Source organism: Octodon degus, unplaced genomic scaffold, assembly GCF_000260255.1.
Source record: "Octodon degus isolate 3935 unplaced genomic scaffold, OctDeg1.0 scaffold00040, whole genome shotgun sequence".
Classification (NCBI taxonomy): domain Eukaryota; kingdom Metazoa; phylum Chordata; class Mammalia; order Rodentia; family Octodontidae; genus Octodon; species Octodon degus.
This window is the reverse complement of record NW_004524616.1, coordinates 16,188,932-16,197,555: the sequence shown is the minus strand read 5'-3', so window position 1 is coordinate 16,197,555 and position 8,624 is coordinate 16,188,932. Positions and strand designations below refer to the sequence as shown.

The 8,624-nt window shown below is 40.4% G+C and overlaps 2 pseudogenes; both read left to right on the top strand.

Moving 5' to 3' along the window:
* The first annotated feature begins 500 nt into the window (after positions 1-500).
* LOC101585434 lies at positions 501-2,283 on the top strand (annotated as a pseudogene).
* Positions 2,284-2,360: 77 nt separating this feature from the next.
* On the top strand, positions 2,361-6,005 carry LOC111816783 (annotated as a pseudogene).
* The last annotated feature ends 2,619 nt before the right edge of the window (positions 6,006-8,624 follow it).

Sequence of the window (8,624 nt, the reverse complement as noted above, 5' to 3'; positions counted from 1 at the left end):
AGTGAGGGCTCAGAGAGAGGGCTCACTCAGAGAGTGGGTGAGAGCTCAGAGAGGGCTCAGGATTTGCCACATCCTTCTTCTGCACTAGGTCTCTCTTCTCTTTCCCAGTGGGCTTCAGTTCTTGCTTCAGATCTTTTCTGGGTCTTGGGGACCCACTTCCCTCCTCTTCCTCACATTGGTAAATTCTACCTCCTGAACACCAATCTTGCAGAGGTTGTTTGCTGTTTACTATTCTGCCATCTTTCCAGAAGTTGAGGGCCTAAATTTTTATATAGTTCTCAACAATAGTAGAGGAAATTTTTTTTATAAATATTCAAATCAATCCAAACCAACTTCTGCAAATGCCTTTGGGTGTCATGCTCGCATAACAGTAGCTCTGCATATTGCACCACTCTCATCTTTTATGGTCTTGATTCTGCTCTTGTTACTTTATGTCTCACCATCTTGTCAATCATTTTGTTCAGCCTTCAAAAGTGAGGAAATGGGCTCTCTCTGGCATTATGGCAGGCATGGAGAAGGCAGAGGCCTCCAAGAGTCACTTGAACAGTGACCTGGACCCAGATAACAGGGAAGAGGGAGCTGCTTCTATGGCAGAGGAAGCAGCCAAGAAAAAGAAGCAGCAGAAGAAAAAGAGTAAAGGAGCTGTTGCAGGGCAGCAAGAACCTGAGAAAGAATCAGGAACCTCCATGGATGAGGTAGCAACACAGTTGGAAAGACAGGCACTGGAGGAGAGAGAGAGAGATGAGGAGGAGAAGGATGGAGATGAGGAGGAGAAGGATGGAGATGAGGATAGAGACGTTGATGGAGATGGAGCAACTGGAAAGAAGAAGAAAAAGATGAAGAGAAGACCAAAAATTAGACGGACCCTCCCTCAGTGCCAATTTGTGAACTGTACCCTAGTGATGTGTTCCCCAGGGGACAGGAGTGTGAGTACCCACCCACACAGGACAGGCAAACAGCTGCTGGGAGAACTACAAGTGAAGAAAAGAAAGCATTAGATCAGGCTAGCAAAGAGATCTGGAAGGATTTTCAAGAAGCTGCAGAAGTACATGGACAAGTCAGAAAATACGTTATGAGCTGGGTCAAGCCTGGGATGACAATGATAGAAATCTGTGAGAAGTTGGAAGACGGTGCTTGCAGGCTCATACAAGAGAATGGCTTGAATGCAGGCCTGGCCTTTGCAATTAGGTGTTTTCTCAATAACTGTGCTGCTTACTGCACACCCGACGCAGGTGATACCACAGTGTTACAGTATGATGACATCTGTAAGATTGACTTTGGAACACATATAAGTGGTAGGATAACTGACTGTACTTTTACTGTCACTATTAATCCCAAATATGACATATTATTAAAAGCTGTAAAAGATGCCACTAATACTGGAATAAAGTGTGCTGGCATTGATGTCCGTCTTTGTGATGTGGGTGAGGCCATCCAGGAGGTAATGGAATCCCATGAAGTGGAAATCGACGGGAAGACATACCAAGCAAAGCGATCCATAATCTGAATGGACACTTAATTGGGCCGTACAGAATACACAAAGGGAAGACTGTGCCCATCGTGAAGGGTGGGGAGGAGATGCAGATGGAGGAAGGGGAAACGTATGCCATTGAAACATTTGGTAGTACAGGAAAAGGTGTTGCTCATGATGACATGCAGTGTTCACATTACGTGAAAAATTTTTATGTTGGACAGGTGCCAATAAGGCTTCCAAGAATGAAATATTTGGGGCTGGGGAGATAGCTCAGTAGAATAAGCACTTGCCTGGCAAGCAAAAGGACCTGAGTTCAATCCCCAGTTCTACAAAAAAATAAATAAATAAATAAATAGAATACTGATTTTAAAAAAAAAACGGGGCTGGAGAGATGGCTCAGTGGTCTAAAGCACCTACTTGGAACAAGCTTGGCAAAGCACAGGGACAGCAGTTCGATCCCCCAGCACCACATGCCAGCCAGCCCCGCCCCCTGGTGGGCTGAGCTGGCCACACACACACACACACACACACACACACAATAAATAAATGTTTAAAAAAAATTTTAAAAAAAACATTTGTTAAATGTCATCAATGAAAATTTCGGCACACTTGCCTTCTGCTGCTAATGGCTGGATCATCTAGGTGAAAGTAAATACTTAATGGCACTGAAGAATCTGTGTGGCTTGGGCATTGTAGACCCATACCCGCCACTATGTGACATTAAAGGGTCATGCACAGTGCAGTCTGAACACACCATCCTGCTGTGTCTGACTTATAAAGAAGTTGTCAGCAGAGGAGAGGACTGTTAGGCTCAGTCCAAAGCCACCTCAACATCTTTATTTTCTAAGCTTTGTTGGAATACATTACACCAGAGTCAACTTACAACATGTTGTCTGTTTTAACAGTGAACCTGGGTAATACTTTATCCATGTTTAAAAGAATTTGATTCTGATCAAAGGCAAACAATCTGTCTAATGTAATTAACCAAGGAAAATGCTTTCAGGACTTTAAATGTTAACTGTTTCCTCCCTGTCTAGGAAATGCTCAAGTTAGTTAGGAATGACTTACATGTTTTGTTTGGAACACCTAAGTCATGCTTTTTGATTATTTATATTGCCACATTTTTATTTGAATGCTTTGAATGACTGACTACATCCACTTCTGCACCTATGTCCTCTGGTATTACTTCTTAACCTTGCTGGAATTCATTTTCTAAAAAATAAAGACATTTTCAGATCTGAGAAGAAAAAAAAAGTAAGGAAATGACCTCTTCTTTTACAAAGTATAAAATTAAAATATTTATTGCTTCCAAATCATCATTTTAAGTGAAACTTGGCAGTGGGAACTTTTTGATTTTTGCTTCACTTCTCTTACCTGTTTCATATACAATGTGAGATATAACATAGATTCTAATGTTTCAAGTTATAAGTGAATAATGATTATGTAATTGAACCTCTAATGAGCTACCTAATTCTTTTTCCAGAAGGTTAGAGTAAAAGGTTTCCTAGCAAGCTATAAAAGAAAACTTTTAATAAATCCTTCCAACTCAATACTTCCTTTGTATCAGATGTGGTGACTTATTACCACTCCAGTTCAATAATTAAATTTGAAATATTTCCTGGAATATTCTGATGTGTGATGGTTGTCAGGAGCCTATTGAACATAATCACACAATAATGTATTTACTATGGAAGTATTTCATTTGTTTGAATAGTTCTAGAAAACCAAATGCTTCTGTGAATAAGATCTGAGTTCAAACAAATATAACTAAATAGAGCTAGATTTAATAGGCATTAAATAATTTACCAAATTCCCCAGGTGTAAGCACAAGTTTGAGGCCATCCTGGGCTGCATAGTGCGTTTAAGGCTACCTGAACTACAGTTAAATCTGTCTGAAAAAGAAGAGAGAGAGAGAGAGAGAGAGAGCAAAATTCAGATTCCTCACTATATAGAAGACATTGGCATAAATGGTGCTCACTGTAAAAAACATGCCTTTTGGGGCACACAGACATACCTATGTTTTAACAACTTGAATTGGAGATAAATCTACTATAAAATTATCCAGTTTAATGAACCTTTCAGATATGTAATGTGGAAACAAAAATCTAATGCCAAATTTTATATGGGCACATTCCAGCCAAATAAATTTTATTAAAGTTGATACAAATGAAAATAAATGTTATATCTAGAATTTAGAAAAAATAAACCATAACTTATTTTAAGAAAATAATTATCAGCCGGGCCTGGTGGTATGGGGTGCACACTGGTAATCCCAGCACTCAGGAGGCTAGGGAAGGATTGCAATGAGTTCAAGGCCAGCCTAGACTGCACAGTGAGTTCAAGACCAGCCTGAACTGTCTCAAACGGAGCCTATTGAACATAATCACACAATATTCTTTTTCCAAAAGAAAAAAACATGCTTATCATCCATGTTTTAACTAAAATTTTGTTTTACTTCTTATTTTCAGCAAGATGAAAAAAAGTATGTCACATCAGAAGTTTTCATTAAGTACACGTTTACATGGACTCCTAGAATAAGATTCTGAGCAATTTTCCATGGGAAAATATTAATGTCATTACTCTTTTTCCTTCCATGTCCAAGATAGGCCTCATATACATCATAATTCTTGGTTTCCAATTTGCACATTTGAGACAAATGATGCCAGAACTCTGAGAATCATTTAGGATGACTAAAATATTTATAAAATATATATAATTAACAAACTTTGTCATCACAAAGTTTAATCAGAATAAATGAAAGAACACATGCTTTGGGACAGGCTGAAAGATAAACAGACTTGGAACACTTGGCTTTGCTACTTGATAACTTTGCTTTGATGCTTCATGAGGAAGGAGAGAATTAGGTTAGAAACCAAAGGACCTAATATCTTGTTCTGGCTTTCCTTGCTATGAGCTCAGTAAAGACTTGAAAACTTATTCATTCTTGCTAAGCCTTTATTTCTTAATTTGTTATAAAGAAAATTATGGATGATGCTCCAGAACCACCAAACACTCTGAAATCCCATCTCCTCTCCAGTGATCCCTCTATTACTCACTCTAATTAAGCCTGAATCTCGGATGAGAGACCCTGAGGCTGGCAATGGTTGGCTCTTTTATCTTCTACTTCTGTCTTTACCATTATCATCAACATGCTTTCTCTTTCTCTCTCAGTCACCAGAGACTTGCTTCCAGTTTCCTACCTTGTTCTTTAAAATGAGCCATCCCATCATCCTGATGACCTTGGTTGTATTCAAGTCCATTCAGCCCTTTCCAAGATGGTGATGGGGAGAAAGAAAGCAGATGAACAATAGTAAGACTCAGTTCACCAAGTAGGGCTGCTGACTCAAGTAAATTAACGGAGAAAAAGAACACAACCTATTTATCATGACTTCAACCACCTACAGCTACAGCAGAGAGTGTCTCTGTCCTAGTGGGCTTTTCCGCAGGCCAAGTCTAGCTTAAGACTCAACCCAAAAGCAAACTGGCAAACTACTTAATGAGGAAGTAGAGGAAAGTGTGTGGAAGAGGAAGGGTTGTTGGTGAGCAAGATCCCAAGGCAGCTCTGGCTGAGGATGGCACAGAAACCCAGTTGAAAACCAAGAAAGAACTCCTGTCTGCACTTTTTGGAGTTTAAATTAGAAAGAAGGAAGAAAGAGTAAAAGAAGCATGACCAATGAAGGGCCCTTGTAACTGTCTAGAAACTAAGTGAAAAGACATACATAGCCTGAGTTAAATGGGCACCTGCTGGGAAAGCCTTTTTCTAGAAGGCCATGTGAGTGAGAACATACTCTTGTATAATGTGGAGCACACTTGTGGCACCACAGCCCCCAAAACACCAGTTCCTAAAGAAGGAGAAGAGCTTTGCTGGGCACAGTGCAAGAGCAAGTCCATGAGGAACACTTGTCTTAAGTGGACAATGGCCAAGGAAGCCCTTATGAGTTTGCTTTGCATAGCAAATTCTTGGCGTGTGTGTGAGCCATGATGGGTTGTCACAGGCTCAGGGGAGTTTCATGGTGTGATGAAAAGCTACCTTGGGTGTTATTATATGTATGCTGGAGCCCAGCAAGTACACTGTGACAAGTAGAGGGGGCAATAAAGTGACAATCTGATCCTTGGTAGAATGCCTAGTAATATCTAGAGGCACAATACCTGAATCAGTGTTGTGGCCTATGGTTCTCATCCCACTCGTGCAGCAGAAAGTGGTCTTGCAGAGCTCAGCGGCAGTGGTGAGGACTTCAAGGGCCTTCTTCACTTTAGCTGAGATCCTGCAAACAGTACACAGTCCAGGATGTCCTCACAGAGCTCCATGGACAGCAGCCCCAAATGTGTTACATGTGGGTTTGGTTCAGTGGGCCAGGATACACAGCTGTCCTTTGGAAGATGTCATGTTCCCTCACCCAAAGATTCTCAAAAGCAAGGACACACGAATGTCACAGATATCATAAACCCTCCTACAGAAGCAGTGAGAACAGTGTCCAAAGCCTTGGATCTCTGTATCCCTCTGTTATCGTTTGGGGTTTTTGCAAAGTGAACAATATAGTACAGGATATATTTTATAATGGTATCTTATAATGAATCACCTGAGAATAACATGCTACAAGTGCAAGAAATCTATCCACACACTAAATACCAACAAATCCAGCTGAGGGCCTAGAGCTCATAGCAATGCTTCCCACCAGTCCAACTAGAGACCTAGAGCCCACAACAAAGTCCCACGAAGGCCCGTTTCATGAATATGTGCTGGAAAGGCCCAAAGGTGGTGGAAGCTAGGAAGTCTATGTCTATGCCAGTGGGATGAAGGATCTGTGCTAGCAGGCTGAGGGAACTGAACTGGAGCTAGGAAGCCATGCTCAAAGTAAGTGCCAGAGTGACCCCAAAAGTACCACAGCCATCCTCAGCAATGATGAGGTCCCAAGCTCCTCCAGCGATAAGGAAAGCTGAGTTCTTATAAGAAAAGGTAACACAACAAGCTTCTTCATGAGGCTGAGCAGCAAACTATCTTCCCCTCTGGAGCCAGGAATCGATGCTCAAGATGAGGACCCAAGCTTCTCCAAAGTTCATTGGGAAAGCCAGCATGACAAAGTCCTCAGCAGAACATCTCAAGAGAACTAGCTTCTCCAAGCAGCATCCTTAACAGCATTTTGGCAGCTTCTCCTGTTCTGCCTTTATGCTGCTGGCAACAACCCTCAGGAGGGCCTCCCACACTCAGCACCATGCTAGCTTAATTCAGCTTGGTGTAAGAAGCTGACCACCCAGTAGCCATCTACCACACACTCTGTGGCCATGATCCACTGGCCTTCTCCATTTGGCAGTCTCAGATGTCAGCAGCAAAGCAGCCTCACAGATGCATCTGGAATCAGAACACTGTGCAGAACCACAATGTGGGGCATGTTGCGTTTCCAGTAAGACTATCAGTTTCAGTCTGGTACTTCAATACCAGCCAAAATTCTGAGAACACCCTGTGTCACTGGGGGGAAAGTATTCTCTTATTAGAGCCACTTGTCTATAGAAAAATAACATATGACACACCTGTAACCTCAGTACTTGGGAGGCTGAGGCAAGAGGATCTCCATGAGTTTGAAACAGCCTGCACTATATAGTGTGTTCAAGATTGTCCTGAACTATAGAGCAAGACCTTGCAAAACAAAAAACAGAAAACACAAAAAATACTGTTAATTTTTCATGAAGACTGTATAGTCACTGATTGTCATTTATTCACACATGTAAAAGGTCTATTAAAATGGTAACTTTTAATTCTTAATGCTGCACCACTTGAATAGGTGATGATTTTCTTTTTCTTGCTGGAAGGATAAGGTGTACAATGAAGGTGGATGACACTTCTTATTCTTAATGTAAATCTAAATGCAACAGAAACCTAATTTTGTTTTTATTATTTACTTATTTATTTTGTGGCACTGGAAATCAAACGGGGGACCTTGTACATGTCAGTGAGACCCTTACACCACGGAGGTGTCTCCCCTGCTCAAGAGACTTAATTTTGGAAACTGCATGCCAAGAAAGTCTGAATTGTTTGATAATTCATCTTGGGGCATTTTTAAATATACATAATTAAACTAACTGCCAGCTGAATAGGTCATTCTTAGGGAGTACCAAGAGCTCCAGGGTTAGCATTCCTCTATCACACTATTTCTACTTTAAGAAACTCACAACACTGTGGGGAAGCAATGTTTAAAACAGTAAAATGTATGCTTTAGCTGGTGCTTTTTTTAATGATTCAACTAGAAAATTATATACCTGACCAGAATATATGTTTGGTACAGACAGCCATTATTTGTCATTTATAGTTCATTTTTCTTTAATCACAAAATATTTAGAAATCTGCAAAGTTTAATTTTAAGAAAAAGCACTCAACAGGGTTGATGATATTTTTACATTGTGCAGCAATCCATAGAAAGAGAACAGTCTTAATCATTAAAATTGCTTGATGAATAACTTTTCTCTATAAGAAGGAAAAACAGTAGTACATTCACATGTTAAAGCAGGAATAAAACAAATTTGCTAAGTATTACCACTTCTATTCCACATAGTTGTGGAAGTCCTAGTCAGAGAAATTAGGCAAAGAAAGATATGGTATCAAATGGGAACGGATAAAATTAAATTTTCTCTGCTTGCAATTGACATAATCTTATACAGAGGAAACCCTAAAGATTCAACCACAAAACTGTCAGAACTAATCCTGCAGATTCAGAAAACTTGGGAGATTAAAAAAATCAACAAACAAAATTCAGTAGCATCTCTATACCATAACAATAAATTATACAAAACAAAACAAGAAAACAATCCCATTTACAGTGGCATCCAAAAATAAAATACTTAAAAATAAATTTAGTCATGGAGGTGAATGGAAACTGTAACTATGAAATTAATTAAAGGCACAAGTGAATGGGAAAATGTACCCTATTCATGGACTAGAAGTGTAATATTGTTAAGCAATCCATACTACCATTTGGAGTTTGGATCTAGAACTTCCTGCCAGTACCTCCTGGGCTGACAGGCAGGGCCTGTGGAAGGGCATGAAGAGGCTAGAGCTGACCTGCTTGCTGAGTTGCCATAGGAAGTAAAGCAGATCAGCAAAGCAGGGTCCCTGGGGAGGCAGCGGTAATGGGGAAGGGTGTATCTCCCCTGGCTC